Source organism: Arachis ipaensis, chromosome B6, assembly GCF_059453495.1.
Source record: "Arachis ipaensis isolate K30076 ecotype BB chromosome B6, ASM5945349v1, whole genome shotgun sequence".
In the NCBI taxonomy this organism is placed as follows: Eukaryota; Viridiplantae; Streptophyta; class Magnoliopsida; order Fabales; family Fabaceae; genus Arachis; species Arachis ipaensis.
In genome coordinates this window covers 37,523,655-37,540,495 of record NC_142441.1, presented here as the reverse complement: position 1 = coordinate 37,540,495, position 16,841 = coordinate 37,523,655, and the positions used below count along the sequence as shown (strand labels likewise).

The following is a 16,841-nucleotide window of genomic DNA, read 5'->3' as shown; positions in this document are numbered from 1 at the left end:
TGCCTTAAAGTTATGAATGTCCTATGAATCCATCACCTCTCTTGAATAAAAAATGTTTTAATTACAAAAGAACAAGAATTACATGGTTTCGAATTCATCCTTGAAACTAGTTTAATTATTTTGATGTGGTGACAATACTTTTTGTTTTCTGAATGAATGCTTGAACAGTGCATATGTCTTTTGAAGTTGTTGTTTAAGAATGTTAAATATATTGGCTCTTGAATGAATGATGATAAGGAGAAATGTTATTTGATAATCTGAAAAATCATAAAATTGATTCTTGAAGCAAGAAAAAGCAGTGAATACAGAAAGCTTGCAAAAAAAAAGATAAAAATGGCAAAAAAAAATAATAGAAAGAAAAAGAAAAAGCAAGCAGAAAAAGCCAAAAGCTCTTAAAACCAAAAGGCAAGAGCAAAAAGCCAATAAACCTTAAAACCAAAAGGCAAGGATAAATAAAAAGGATCCCAAAGCTTTGAGCATTAGTGGATAGGAGGGCCTAAAGGAATAAAATCCTGGCCTAAGCGGCTAAACCAAGCTGTCCCTAACCATGTGCTTGTGGCGTAAAGGTGTCAAGTGAAAACTTGAGACTGAGCGGTTAAAGTCAAGGTCCAAAGCAAAAGAAGAGTGTGCTTAAGAACCCTGGACACCTCTAATTGGGGACTTTAGCAAAGCTCAGTCACAATCTGAAAAGGTTCACCCAATTATGTGTCTGTGGCATTTATGTATCCGGTGGTAATACTAGAAAACAAAGTGCTTAGGGCCACGGCCAAGACTCATAAAGTAGCTGTGTTCAAGAATCAACATACTGAATTAGGAGAATCAATAACACTATCTGAACTCTGAGTTCCTATAGATGCCAATCATTCTGAACTTCAATGGATAAAGTGAGATGCCAAAACTATTCAAGAGGCAAAAAGCTACAAGTCCCGCTTATCTGATTGGAGCTATGTTTCATTGATATTTTGGAATTTATAGTATATTCTCTTCTTTTTATCCTATTTGATTTTCAGTTGCTTGGGGATAAGCAACAATTTAAGTTTGGTGTTGTGATGAGCTGATAATTTATACGCTTTTTGGCATTGTTTTTACATAGTTTTCAGTATGATTTAGTTATTTTTTATTATATTTTTATTAGTTTTTAATTAAAAATCACATTTCTGAACTTTACTATGAGTCTGTGTGTTTTTTTGTGATTTCAGGTATTTTCTGGCTGAAATTGAGGGACTTGAGCAAAAATCAGATTCAGAGGTTGAAGAAGGACTGCAGATGCTGTTGGATTCTGATATCCCTGCACTCAAAGTGGACTTTCTGGAGCTACAGAACTCCAAATGGTGCGCTCTTAATTGCGTTGGAAAGTAGACATCCAGGGCTTTCCAGCAATATACAATAGTTCATACTTTGCCCGAGTTTAGATGACGCAAACTGGCGTTGAACTCCAGTTCCATGTTGCAGTCTGGCGTTCAGCGCCAGAAACAAGTTGCAAAGTGGAGTTCAACGCCAGAAACACATTACAAACTGGCGTTCAACTCTAAGAATGACCTCTCCACGTGAAAGCTTCATGCTCAGCCCAAGCACACACCAAGTGGGCCCCGGAAGTGGATTTCTACATCAATTACTTACTTCTGTAAACCCTAGTAGCTAGTCTAGTATAAATAGGACTTTTTACTATTGTATTTTCATCTTCGGATCATCTTGGGACGTTTAGTTCTTAGATAATGGGGGCTGGCCATTCGGCCATGCCTGAACCTCTCACTTATGTATTTTTCAACTGTAGAGTTTCTACACACCATAGATTAAGGTGTGGAGCTCTGCTGTTCCTCAAAGATTAATGCAAAGTACTACTGTTTTTCTATTCAATTCAACTTATTCTTCTTCTAAGATATTCATTCGCACTTCAACATGAATGTGATGATCGTGACAAAGTCATCATCATTCCCCTATGAACACGTGCCTGACAACCACTTCCGTTCTACCTTCGATTGAATGGATATCTCTTGGATATCTAATACAGGGGACCGAGTCCGAGTTATTAGCGTCTTCGTGGTATAAGTTAGAACCCATGGATGGCCATTCCTGAGATCCAGAAAGTCTAAACCTTGTCTGTGGTATTCTGAGTAGGATCTGGGAAGGGATGGTTGTGACGAGCTTCAAACTCGCGAGTGCTGGGCGTAGTGACAGACGCAAAAGGATAGTAAATCCTATTCCAATATGATCGAGAACCGACAGATGATTAGCCATGCAGTGACAGCGCATTGGACCATTTTTACAGGAGGATGGGATGTAGCCATTGACAACGGTGATGCCCTACATAAAGCTTGCCATGGAAAGGAGTACGATTGATTGGATGAAAACAGCAGAAAAGCAGAGATCAGAGGAACGAAAGCATCTCTATACGCTTATCTGAAATTTTCACCAATGAATTACATAAGTACCAATATCCTATTTTATATTTTATTTATTTTCATCCACTATAATTTCTTAATACAATTTACTCCCCCTGACTAAGATTTACAAGGTGACCATAGCTTGCTTCAAGCCGACAATCTCCGTGGGATCGACCCTTACTCACGTAAGGTTTATTACTTGGACGACCCAGTGCACTTGCTAGTTAGTTGTACAAAGTTGTGAAACAGATATAAGATCATGAACGTGCGTATTGAGTTTTTAGCGCCGTTACCAAGGAATGGAATGATCACGATTTCGCACACCAAGTGGGAAGCCTCTAAAATAGACTGGAATTTTGATTGAGGTACACACCATCTAATTACCTGGTCAGCACCACACCTCCATAAATATGGATCATCCCATATATAATATTTGGACTCGCTTTTCAGCTTGTCTCTCTGATGCTTAGTAAAATTTAGAGGAAAAGTGTGGCTAACTAGATAATTAGCTACAGGTGCATACCAAGGAACTACTTCAGATACTGCTTGTAAGTTATCAAATGGGAAATTATCATTTATAGGAGTGGAGTCATCCTTAATGTGCTCAAGGCGACTCAAGTGGTCTGCCACTAAATTCTGGTTACCACTCCTATCCTTAATTTCTAAATCAAATTCTTGCAGCAGCAGTATCCAACGTATTAGCCTTGGTTTGGACTCCTTTTTAGCTAATAAATATTTTAAAGCTGCATGGTCTGCATACACTACTACCTTAGTACCAAGTAAATAGGCTCAGAATTTATCCAGAGCAAAAACAATAGCAAGAAGCTCTTTTTCAGTAGTAATATAATTAGACTGAGCAGCATCTAAGGTCTTAGATGCATAAGCAATTACAAAAGGGTCCTTACCTTCACGCTGAGCCAGCGCTGCTCCTACTGCATGGTTGGAAGAATCACACATGATTTCAAATGGCTGGCTCCAGTCAGGTCCTCTCACAATTGGGGCTTGAGTCAGGGCGATCTTCAGCTTATCAAACGCTTGCATACAGCTCTCACTGAATTCGAACTCAATATCTTTCTGCAGCAATCTGGATAAAAGCAGTGCTACCTTACTGAAGTCCTTAATAAATCTCCTGTAAAAACCTGCATGGCCAATGAACAAACGGACTTCCCTCACGGAGGAGGGGTAAGGTAAACTAGAAATAACATCCACCTTTGCTGGATCTACAGAAATGCCAGTATTAGACACAACATGTCCCAGTACAATTCCTTATTTGACCATAAAGTGACATTTTTCAAAATTTAATACAAGGTTTGTACTAACACACTTGTCTAATACTCTAGATAAACTATCCAAGCAAAGGCTAAATGAATCACCATATATGCTGAAATCTTCCATAAAAATCTCCATACAGTTCTCAACAAGATCAGAGAAAAGACTCATCATGCATCTTTGGAAAGTAGCAGGTGCATTGCATAAGCCAAAAGGCATTCTCTTATAAGCATAAGTTCCAAAGGGACATGTAAAAGTAGTCTTTTCCTGATCTTCAGGAGCTATATGAATTTGAAAGTATCCTGTATAACCATCTAAAAAACAATAATGAGATTTACCTGACAGGCGATCAAGCATCTGATCAATAAATGGCAAGGGGTAATGATCCTTGCGAGTGGCTTAGTTGAGACGCCTATAGTCAATGCAAACTCTCCATGAATTCTGCACTCTAGTTGTCAGAAGCTCTCCATGCTCATTCTTTATTGTTGTGACTCCAGACTTCTTGGGCACTACTTGTACTGGGCTGATCCATTCACTATCTGAAATCGGGTAAATGATATCTGCTTCAAGTAGCCTGGTCACTTCCTTCTTGACAAATTCTAAGATGGTGGGATTAAATCTTCTTTGCGGTTGACGGACAGGCTTTGCTCTCTCTTCTAAGAATATTCTATGTTCACAAACTTAGGGGCTGATGCCTACTATATCCGCCAAGCTCCATCCAATTGCTTTCTTATGTTTTCTCAGCACACTGAGTAGTTGTTTTTCTTGTTGAGAAGTGAGTTCCCTTGCAATGATGACTGGGAACTTCTTCTTGTCCTCAAGGTAAGTGATGAGCGGATAATTTATACACTTTTTGGCATTGTTTTTACAAAGTTTTCAGTATGATTTAGTTAGTTTTTAGTATATTTTTATTAGTTTTTAATTAAAATTCATATTTCTGGACTTTACTATGAGTTTGTGTGTTTTTCTGTGATTTCAGGTATTTTCTGGCTAAAATTGAGGGACTTGAGCAAAAATCAGATTCAGAGGTTGAAGAAGGACTGCAGATGCTGTTGGATTCTGATCTCCCTACACTCAAAGTGGATTTTCTGGAGCTACAAAACTCAAAATGGCGCGCTCTCAATTGCGTTGGAAAGTAGATATCCAGTGCTTTCCATCAATATATAATAGTCCGTACTTTGATTAAGGATAGACGATGTAAACTGGCATTGAACGCCAGTTCCATGCTGCATTCTGGAGTCAAACGCCAGAAACAAGTTGCAAAGTGGACTTAAACGCCAGAAACAGGTTACAAACTGGCGTTCAACTCCAATAAAGACCTCTACACGTGTAAAGCTCAATGCTCAGCCCAAGCACACACCAAGTGGGCTCCAGAAGTGGATTTCTGAATCATTTACTCATTTCTGTAAACCCTAGTAACTAGTTTAGTTTAAATAGGACTTTTTACTATTGTATTTACATTATCTTTGATTAGTTTTATGCTATCTTAGACTTTTGTGAGGGCTGGCCATTCGGCCATGCCTGAACCTTCATCACTTATGTATTTTCAATGGTAGAGTTTCTACACACCATAGATTAAGGTGTGGAGCTCTGCTGTTCCTCAAAGATTAATGCAAAGTACTACTATTTTTCTATTCAATTCAACTTATTCCGCTTCTAAGATATTCATTCCCACTTCAATATGATGGATGTGATAATCGTGACAGTCATCATCATTCTCAACTTATGAACGCGTGCCTGACAACCACTTCCGTTCTACCTTAGATTGAATGGATATCTCTTGGATATCTAATACAGGGGACCGAGTCCGAGTTATTAGTGTCTTTGTGGTATAAGTTAGAACCCATGGATGGCCATTCTTGAGATCTGGAAAGTCTAAACCTTGTCTGTGGTATTCCGAGTAGGATCTGGGAAGGGATGGCTGTGACGAGCTTCAAACTCGCGAGTGCTGGGCGTAGTGACAGACGCAAAAGGATCAATGGATCCTATTCCAGTATGATCGAGAACCGACAGATGAATAGCCGTGCCATGACAGAGCATCTTGGACCATTTTCACTGAGAGGACGGGAAGTAGCCATTGACAACAGTGATGCCCAACATACAGCTTGCCATGGAAAGGAGTAGGAAAGATTGGATGAAGACAGCAGAAAAGCAGAGGTTCAGAGGGACGAAAGCATCTCTATACGCTTATCTGAAATTCTCACCAATGAATTACATAAGTACCACTATCCTATTTTATATTTTATTTATCTTTTACTTATCAATTCATAAAATCAGTTGAATCCGCCTGACTGAGATTTACAAGGTAACCATAGCTTGCTTCAAACCGACAATCTCTGTGGGATTGACCCTTACTCACGTAAGGTTTATTACTTGGATGACCCAGTGCACTTGCTGGTTAGTTTTACAAAGTTGTGAAACAGAGTTAAGAAACATGAACGTGCGTATACAGTTTTTAGCGCCGTTACTAAGGAAGGAATAATCACGATTTTGCACACCAAGTTTTTGGCGCCGTTGCCGGGGATTGTTCGAGTTTGGACAACTGACGGTTGATGAGCGGATATTTTATACGCTTTTTGGGGTTAATTTCGTATAGTTTTGAGTATGTTCTAGTTAGTTTTTAGTTTATTTCCATTAGTTTTTAGAAAAAATTCATATTTCTGGACTTTACTATGAGTTGTGTGTTTTTCTGTAATTTCAGGTATTTTTCTGGCTGAAATTGAAGGAGCTGAGCAAAAATCTGATTCAGGCTGAAAAAGGACTGCTGATGCTGTTGGATTCTGACCTCCCTGAACTCAAAGTGGATTTTTTGGAGCTACAGAACTCGAAATGGCATGCTTCCAATTGCGTTGGAAAGTAGACATCCAGGGCTTTCCAGCAATATATAATAGTCTATACTTTTCCCAAGGATAGATGACGTAAACTGGCGTTCAACGCCAGTTCTCTGCCCAATTCTGGCGTCCAGCGCCAGAAAAGGATCAAAAGCTGGAGTTGAACGCCCAAACTGGCACAAAAACTGGCGTTCAACTTCACGAATGGCCTCTGCACGTGAATTACTTAAATATCAGCCCCCAGCACACACCAAGTGGGCCCCAGAAGTGGATCTCTGCATCATCCATCATAGTTTACTCATTTTTTGTAAACCTAGGCTACTAGTTTAGTATTTAAACAACTTTTAGAGACTTATTTTTACATCTCATGACATTTTAGATCTGAACTTTGTACTCTTTGACGGCATGAGTCTCTAAACTCCATTGTTGGGGGTGAGGAGCTCTGCTGTGTCTCGATGAATTAATGCAAGAAATTCTGTTTTCCATTCAAACACGCTTGTTCCTATCTAAGATGTTCATTCGCGCTTAACTGTGATGAAGGTGATGATCCGTGACATTCATCACCTTCCTCAAACCATGAACGTGTGCCTGACAACCACCTCCGTTCTATATCCGATTGAATGAGTGTCTCTTAGATTCCTTAATCAGAATCTCCGTGGTATAAGCTAGAACTGATGGCGGCATTCATGAGAATCCGGAAAGTCTAAACCTTGTCTGTGGTATTCCGAGTAGGATTCAATGATCGAATGACTGTGACGAGCTTCAAACTCGCGAGTGCTGGGCGTTAGTGACAGACGCAAAAGGATGAAGAATCTTATTCCAGTATGATCGAGAATCGACAGATGATTAGCCGTGCTGTGACAGAGCATGTGAGCATATTCTTCACTGAGAGGATGGGATGTAGCCATTGACGACGGTGATCCCCTACATACAGCTTGCCATAGGAGGACGTGCGTGCGTGAATTAGAAGACAGGGGAAAGCAGAGATTCAGAAGACAAAGCATCTCCAAAACTCCAACATATTCTCCATTACTGCATAACAAGTAACCTTTAATTTATGCTCTCTTGGTTATTCGCAATTTGACTGATAAACATAATTGACTTCCTGACTAAGGTTTACAAGATAACCATAGATTGCTTCAAACCAACAATCTCCATGGGATTCGACCCTTACTCACGTAAGGTATTACTTGGACGACCCAGTGCACTTGCTGGTTAGTGGTACGAGTTGTGAAAAGTGTGATTCATAATTCGTGCACCAACGGTTCATCTTGTTGCTCAGATTAGGTAATTTTATTTTAATTTTAAGTCTTTGTTTTTATTCTTTTTATTTTCGAAAACTTTTCAAAAAAAAAAATTTTCTTTTTCGTTTTCCAAAATATTTTCGAAAAATCCAAAAAAAAAAAGTTTACAAAATCATAAAATCAAAAATATTTTTTGTGTTTCTTGTTTGAGTCTAGAGTCAAGTTTTAAGTTTGGTGTCAATTGCATCTTTTTAACTTTCTAATTATTTTCGAAAATTTCATGCATTGCATTCTTCATGATCTTCAAGTTGTTCTTGGCCAGTCTTCTTGTTTGATCTTCATATTTTCTTGTTTTGTGTCTTTTCTTGTTTTTCATATGCATTCTTGAATTATTAATGTCTAAAGAATAAAAATCTTTAAGTTTAGTGTCTTGCATGTTTTCTTTTCTTGAAATTTTTTCAAAAATAAGTTCTTGGTGTTCATCTTGACATTCAAAGTGTTCTTGGTGTTCATCTTGACAGTCATAGTGTTCTTGCATGCATCACATGTTTTGATCCAAAATTTTCATGCATTGAGTCTTTTTATTGTTTTTCTCTCACATCATTAAAAATTCAAAAATCAAAAATATCTTTCCCTTTTTCTCTCTAAAAATTTTGAAAATTTGGATTGACTTTTTCAAAAAATTTTCAAAATTAGTTGTTTCTTATGAGTCAAATCAAATTTTCAATTTAAAAATTCTATCTTTTTCAAATCCTTTTCAAAAATCAAATCTTTTTCAATTTTTCTTTTGAATTTTCAAAAATTTCAAAAATTATTTTCAAAATCTTTTTCTTATTTTTATTTCATATTTTCGAAATTAATACCAACATTTAATATGATTGATTCAAAAATATTAAGTTGTTACTTTCCTATTAAGAAAGGTTCAATCTTTAAATTTTAAAATCATATCTTTTTGTTTCTTGTTAGTCAAGTAATCAAATTTAGTTTTCAAAATTAAATCTTTTCAATTTCAATCATATCTTTTTCAAAATCAATTTCAAAATTCTTTCTAACTTCTCCCCTAACCTCTTATCTTTTTAAATTTGATTTTCAAATCTTTCTCAATTAATCTTATCTTTTTGTTTCAATCATATCTTTTTCAATTTTAATCATATCTTTTTTAAAAAATAAATTTCAAATCTCTTTTAATCAATCATATCTTTTTGTTTCAATCGTATCTTTTTCAAAACTACCTAACTAACTCTCTCCTTCTAATTTTCGAAAATCCCTTCCCTCTTTTTCAAAAATCCTTCTCTTAATTAACTAATTGTTTTAATTTTAATTTAATTTCAATTTTAATTTTCAAATTTTAACTTTAATCTTAAAATATTTTTATTTTATTTTGTTTAATTTTTGAATTTCCCTCTCTCTCATCTCCTTCTATTTATTTATTCATCCATTAACACTTCTATCCCCACCCCTGTGTTTGGATTCTCATCTTTTCCTTCTTCTATTCTTACTTTCTTCTACTCACATAAAGGAATCTCTATACTGTGACATAGAGGATTCCATATTTTCTTTTCTGCTTTCTCTTCTTTTTCATATGAGCAAGAACAAGGATAAGAACATTCTTGTTGAAGCTGATCCTGAACCTGAAAGGACTCTGAAGGGGAAGCTAAGGGAAGCTAAAGCACAACTCTCTGGAAAAAATCTGACAGAAATTTTTGAAAAAGAAGGAGACATGGCCGAAAATAATAACAATGCAAGGAGGATGCTTGGTGACTTCACTGCACCTAATTCCAATTTACATGAAAGAAGCATCTCAATCCCTGCCATTGGAGCAAACAATTTTGAGCTTAAACCTCAATTAGTTTCTCTGATGCAACAGAACTGCAAGTTTCATGGACTTCCATCTGAAGATCCTTTTCAGTTCTTGAATGAATTCTTGCAAATCTATGATACTGTTAAGACCAATGGGGTTGATCCTGAGGTCTACAGGCTTATGCTTTTCCCGTTTGCTGTAAGAGATAGAGTTAGAGTATGGTTGGACTCTCAACCTAAAGATAGCCTGAACTCTTGGGATAAGCTGGTCACGGCTTTCTTAGCCAAGATCTTTCCTCCTCAAAAGCTTAGTAAGCTTAGAGTGGATGTTCAAACCTTCAGACAGAAAGAAGGTGAATCCCTCTACGAAGCTTGGGAGAGATATAAGAAACTGACCAAAAAGTGTCCTTCTGACATGCTTTCAGAATGGACCATTCTGGATATATTCTATGATGGTCTATCTGAATTATCAACGATGTCATTGGACCATTCTGCAGGTGGATTCATTCACCTAAAGAAAACGCCTGCAGAAACTCAAGAACTCATTGACATGGTTGCAAATAACCAGTTCATGTACACTTCTGAAAGGAATCCTGTGAATAATGGGACGCCTCAAAAGAAGGGAGTTCTTGAAATTAATACTCTGAATCCTGTGAATAATGGGATGCCTCAGAAGAAGGGAGTTCTTGAAATTAATACTCTGAATGCCATATTGGCTCAGAACAAAATATTGACTCAGCAAGTCAACATGATTTCTCAGAGTCTGAATGGAATGCAAGCTGCATCCAACAGTACTCAAGAGGCATCTTCTGAGGAAGAAGCTTATGATCCTGAGAACCCTACAATAGCAGAGGTGAATTGATAAACAACTATGTTATGGTTTATATTGTGTTTAATTGTGTGGTTTTATCATGATCCTTACCCACTTATTCATTAAATTAGAATGCATTTAGATTTCCTTCCTGAATTTATTACATGTTTGAAAACTGCTTCCTAGAGACTTTAATTATTCAATTTTAATTCTCCTTTATTCCATTCGATGCCGTAATCTGTGTGTTAAGTGTTTCAGACTTTATAGGGCATGAATGAGTTGGAGATTGGAAAGGAAGCTAGCAAAAATGGAAGGAACACAAGAATTTGAGGAGATAACCAGCGAGAAGTGACGCGGTCTCATGGCTCACGCGACCGCGCGGAGGAGAGCAATTCGCAGCAACGCAGCCGCATGGCTCACGCGGCCGCGCGGATTGGAAAGCCCAAGCGACGCGGTAGCGTGGACGACGCGAACGCGTGGCGAGGAAAAACGCGAAAGACGCGTCTGCATGGATGACGCGATCGCGTGACATGTGCGATCTGCATAACCTGCAGAATTTGTTGGGGGCAATTTTGGACCCTATTTCGGCCCAGTTTTTGGCCCGGAACAGAAGACTAGAGTCAGAGAACATGCAGAAACAAATAACACATTCATTCAGAGACAGTTTTAGATCTAGTTTTTATTCTCTTAGGTTTTTCTCTCTAGGTTTTTAGAATTTTAATTTTCAATTGGTCTTAGCATTGGAACATTGAGAAGAGTTATTTCCTCATCAAGACTTCATCATTCTAGTTTGTTTTCTTAACTTGGTTTCATTCTTCCATGTTCTTTGCTTTGTTCAATTTTGTCATTCAGATAATTTTATGATTATTTAATGCAAGGATTATTTCTTTTTAATTCAATTTCAATTCCAATAATCATGTCTTCCTTTAATCCCCTTTCATGTGTTATGGATTTATTATTTACAATGCGTGAGTAGTTTCTTTACTTGATGGGGAGTTGATTAAAAAGGAACTCTTGAGTTGGAAGGATTGAAAGAAAATTTGTAATTGGGTTAATTGTTGGATTGTTATCCTGTCACCAACGCCAATCCCTTTGAACTAAGTGGGTTGCAACTTGTGAACAGATCTAGCATCCCAACTTGTTTGACTTTCCCTTACATAGTAAAGGATAAGCAAACAGAGCAACCATTAATTATAAATCAATCTTAAAATCATTCCATCCATAATAGAGATTCCAACTAATCAACTCACAGTCAAGGCTTTTATTCATATTATTTAAATTTCCTCAATTTACATCCCAATTTACTTAGCTCAACTTCTTGGAACATCTGATTAATAAGATAGCACACTTTTCTGCAACTCGTTGAGAGACGACCTGGGACTTAAAACTCCCAGTAATTTTTAATTGAAATTCTCTGTGACATACTTTTAAATTGATAGGCAGATTTTCAGTGAGTTAAGAACTATACTTGCAACGCAACCAATTTAATAATTTTTAATTCACCAGCTTCTGCGTCTCATCAATTTTTGGCGCCGTTGCCGGGGAGTTGCAATAGAGTGCTAATTTTATTAATTAGAATTTATTTATTTGCATTTTATTTTAATTTGCTACTATGAGCTGCATGTTTCTTCTATCAAATGACGCGTTCACTTCCTGATCCGCGCTTGCTAATATTCGATCCCGAAATGGAAAGGACAATTTCACGAATAAGGCGAGAACAGCGTCGGTTAGCCCGCTCTGAGGGCGGATCTGAAAGTGAATCTGAGGAAGAAACCAGCCCCCGTTCTAATGATTCGGTTGTTTTACGCGCAAAAAACATGGCAGCTAGGAGAGTTACCATCCAGGAGGAAGGAGCCCCTGATTTTACAATGCAACCGTTTCAAGCGCATCATCCGGTGGTAGCTACAGATTTTGAAATAAAGCCCGCACTGCTAAATTTGATGCCCAAGTTTCATGGCCTACCTGCTCAAGACCCTATCAAGCACTTGAGAGATTTCCAGGCAGCCTGTTCTACTGTCAGGCGTGATGGCACTGATGAAACTTCAATTCTGCTGAAAGCTTTTCCGTTTTCTCTTGAGGGAAAAGTAAGAGAGTGGTACTACACTCAACCTCTAGCAAATGTATCCAACTGGGATACACTCAGAAAGGAGTTTCTGGAGAAATTCTTTCCATCTGAAGTTACTGATAAGCTAAGGAAGGATATCTCCACAATTGTTCAGGATGACAATGAGACTCTCTTTGAATACTGGGAGCGCTTCAATAATCTTTTGGAAGTATGCCCCCACCACATGATTGACAAGATCGTGCTACTCAGCTATATTACACATGGTATGAGGCCCCAAGATAAGACCTTACTGGAAAGTGCAGCAATGGGTCTATGAAGAAGTACAAGACCACTGATGAAGCTTGGCAATTGATCAGTGATTTAGCTGAATCCACTAGGAACCACAGACAAAAGTAAGGCCATTCAAAAGCTGTTGCAGAAGTATCTTCTAGCAGAGAGACTGTTGCTCTAACTCAAAGCATCTGTGAAATGACCAACTTGCTGAAGCAAATACAGTTGAATCAACAAGCTCAGCAAGCTCAACCTCCACCACAGCAAAACCAACAACTAGTCCCACAAAGAATTTGCAGAATCTGTGCTGATTATAGCCATTACACTGATGAATGCCCGCAGCTCCAACAAGAAGACAACATGGTGGCATCCACTCACAACTTCTATGACCGCCCCAACCAAGGGTACAATCAAAGTGGAAGTAATAACCATGGATGGCAGGACAATTCAAACCAGAATTGAAGGGACAACAATAATAGAGGAGGCAGAGATAATCAGGGAAATCAGAGGTTGAACAATAACAATAACAGGCAGCAAAATCAACCTTACAGAGCACCTCACCTGAGGCAGAACCAAGGACCACAGAACAATCAGCAGCAGACCTCTCAATTTACCTATTCTTCTTTACCTTCTACTGAAGACCTACTGCAATCTTTTGAGAAAAGACAACAGACCATGGAAAGTAACATCATGAATAGTATTAATGCCAGTCTGAATGGTTTCACCTCTACTATGCAAGCTTTTATGACACAGCTTGGATCAGCACAAAATTCTAGTAACCAACCTTCAAGCACCACTAGAATCCCCTCTCAACCATTACCCAATCCAAAGGGAGGCATTAATGCTATCACCCTGAGGTCCGGAACCACACTGCAGGAGAGGATTCAGGAGGAACCAAGCTCACCAGAATACGCCTCAGCTGAAGAGGTGGTAGAAATCAAAGATGTTGAAGAGGAAGAGGATATACAGGACATAGCTGAAGAAGAGATAGCTCAACCACAGGAGGAAGCACCAAAAAGCGCAGGCACCACAGAAAACACTACTCTCATTCCATTTCCACAACTTGCAAGGAAGCCCAGGTAGAGATATTCAAAAAGGTTGAGGTAACTGTTCCCCTTTTTGATGTTATTCAGCAGGTACCTAAATATGCAAAGTTTCTAAAAGACTTATGTATCCATAAAGACAAAATTAATGAATTAGAAACTATTCCTTTAGGTAGTTCTATATCTGCTTTAATGGGAGGATTACCTGAAAAATGTAGTGATCCAGGTCCTTGCATAGTTAGTTGTACTATTAGTGGTGTAGTAATTTATGATTGCATGTGTGATTTAGGAGCATGTGTCAGTATAATGCCTTTGTCTATATATGATGTTTTGAGGCTCCCTCCCTTAAAAAGGTCAGCAGCTCGTTTTGTGTTAGCAGATAAAAGCATTATTACAATGGCTGGAGTTGCTGAAGATATTTTGGTGAACATTAAAGGGCTCACATTTCCCACTGATTTTTATATCTTGGAGATGCCCCACAATGATTCAGATAAGCCATCATCAATCCTACTTGGAAGACCATTCCTGAAGACATCAAAATTCAAATTGGATGCTTTTTCAGGAACATACTCCTTTGAAATAGATGGCCGCATAGTAATCTTCAATCTGAATGGACTCATTAACAACCCCCCAGAAGATCGTTCTATCTTCCAGTGTGATGTCATAGACGAAAGTGTGACTAAAATTCAAGAGGAAGAGTTTGAAGAGAGGTACACCGGACAAGGTCCAAGTGTGGGGACCCTCTTAACTGACAATGGGAGCACTTCGCCATTTTCACAAGCCCCAGATAATCCAGAGCCCGCCCATGATCAAAAGTTAGAATTGAAACCTCTCCCTCCACATCTCAAATATGCTTATCTTGAGGATGAGCAGAAGCTTCCGGTTATTATTGCAAGGGAACTGACTTCTCAACAAGAAGAGCAGTTACTTGATGTACTGAGGAAGCATAAGAAGGCAATTGGGTAGAGTTTGGCAGACATAGTGGGAATCAACCCTCAAGTATGCGAGCACAGAATATTTCTAGAAGAGGGAGCAAGACCTGTCCGTCAACCCCAAAGAAGATTGAATCCCACCATCTTGGAAGTTGTCAAAAAGGAAGTGACCAGACTATTAGAAGCAGGTAGCATATATCCCATTTCAGACAGTGAATGGGTAAGCCCAGTACAAGTGGTGCCCAAGAAATCTGGAGTCACTACAGTGAAGAGTGAGCATGGAGAGCTCATAGCAACTAGAGTTCAGAATGCTTGGAGAGTCTGCATTGGAGAGTCACTACCCACTTCCATTCATTGATCAAATGCTGGATCGCCTGTCAGGTAAATCACATTATTGCTTTTTAGATGGTTACACAGGTTATTTCCAGATTCATATAGCTCCTGAAGATCAGGAAAATACTACTTTTACTTGTCCTTTTGGGACCTATGCTTATAAGAGAATGCCCTTTGGTTTGTGCAATGCACCAGCTACCTTCCAAAGGTGCATGATGAGTCTTTTCTCTGATCTTATTGAGGACTGTATGGAAGTCTTTATGGACGATTTTAGCGTTTATGGTAATTCTTTTAGCCTTTGCTTAGATGGATTATCTCGAGTATTAGATAGATGTGTTAACACAAACCTTGTATTGAATTTCGAAAAATGTCACTTTATGGTAAAACAAGGGATTGTATTAGGACATGTGGTATCTAATAATGGTATTTCTGTAGACCCAGCAAAGGTGAATGTTATTTCTAGTTTACCTTACCCCTCTTCTGTGAGGGAAGTCCGTTCGTTCCTTAGCCATGCAGGTTTCTACCGGAGATTTATTAAGGACTTTAGTAAGGTGGCACTTCCCTTATCTAGATTACTGCAGAAGGATATTGAGTTCGAGTTCAGTGAGGATTGCAAACAAGCATTTGATAAGCTGAAGACTGCTCTAACTCAAGCCCCAATTGTGAGAGGACCAGACTGGAGTCAGCCGTTTGAAATCATGTGCGATGCTTCCAACTATGCAGTAGGAGCAGCGCTGGCTCAGCGCGAAGGTAAGGATCCTTTTGTTATTGCCTATGCGTCTAAGACTTTAGACATTGCCCAGTCCAATTATACTACTACTGAGAAAGAGCTCCTTGCTATTGTTTTTGCTCTGGATAAATTCCGGGCTTATTTACTTGGTACTAGAGTAGTAGTGTATTCGGACCATGCAGCTCTAAAGTATCTATTAGCTAAAAAGGAATCCAAACCAAGACTTATACGTTGGATACTGCTGTTACAAGAATTTGATTTAGAAATAAAGGATATGAGTGGTAATCAAAATTTAGTAGCAGACCACTTGAGTCGCCTTGAACATATTAAGGATGATTCTACTCCTATAGATGATAATTTTCCTTTTGACAACCTGCAAGCATTATCTGAGGTAATCCCTTGGTATGCACCTGTTGCTAATTATTTAGTTAGCCGCACATTTCCTCCACATTTTTCTAAACATCAAAGAGACAAGCTGAAAAGCGAGTCTAAATATTATATATGGGATGACCCATATTTATGGAGATGTGGCACTGACCAGATAATTAGACGTTGTGTGCCTTAATCAGAATTCCAGTCCATTTTAGAGGCCTGTCACTCATCTGAGAGTGGAGGACATTTTGGCCCTCAAAGAACAGCTAGAAAGATCTTAGACTGCGGATTCTGGTGGCCTACTCTTTTTAGAGACGCTGCTGAGTTTTGTAAATCCTGCCCCCCATGCCAGAAATTTGGTAATATATCCAGGAGGGATGAGATGCCTCAACAATATATGCTCTTCTGTGAAATTTTTGATGTTTGGGGCATTGACTTCATGGGTCCATTTCCAAATTCTAATGGATATTTTTATATATTGTTAGCTGTGGATTATGTTTCCAAATGGGTAGAAGCAATTCCTACCCGCACTGATGATGCTAACACTGTTGTTTCCTTTGTGAGAAACCATATTATATGTCGCTTTGGATCACCACGAGCGATCGTGAGCGATCAAGGCACCCATTTTTGTAACAGGAGACTAACAGGATTGATGAAGAAGCATGGGATAATCCATAAAGTTGCAACCGCTTACCATCCCCAAACTAATGGGCAAGCCGAGGTGTCGAACAGAGAAATTAAGCATATCTTGCAAAAG

General features: G+C 38.5%; 2 non-coding genes across 2 annotated transcripts; both read right to left on the bottom strand.

Moving 5' to 3' along the window:
* Nucleotides 1–9,841: 9,841 nt before the first annotated feature.
* Nucleotides 9,842–9,949, bottom strand: LOC148555173 (small nucleolar RNA R71). Its single transcript, XR_015887999.1, has one exon. It is a non-coding gene; the product is annotated as a small nucleolar RNA R71 (small nucleolar RNA).
* Nucleotides 9,950–12,525: 2,576 nt separating this feature from the next.
* LOC148555172 (small nucleolar RNA R71) lies at nucleotides 12,526–12,633 on the bottom strand. Its single transcript, XR_015888074.1, has one exon. It is a non-coding gene; the product is annotated as a small nucleolar RNA R71 (small nucleolar RNA).
* Nucleotides 12,634–16,841: the final 4,208 nt, after the last annotated feature.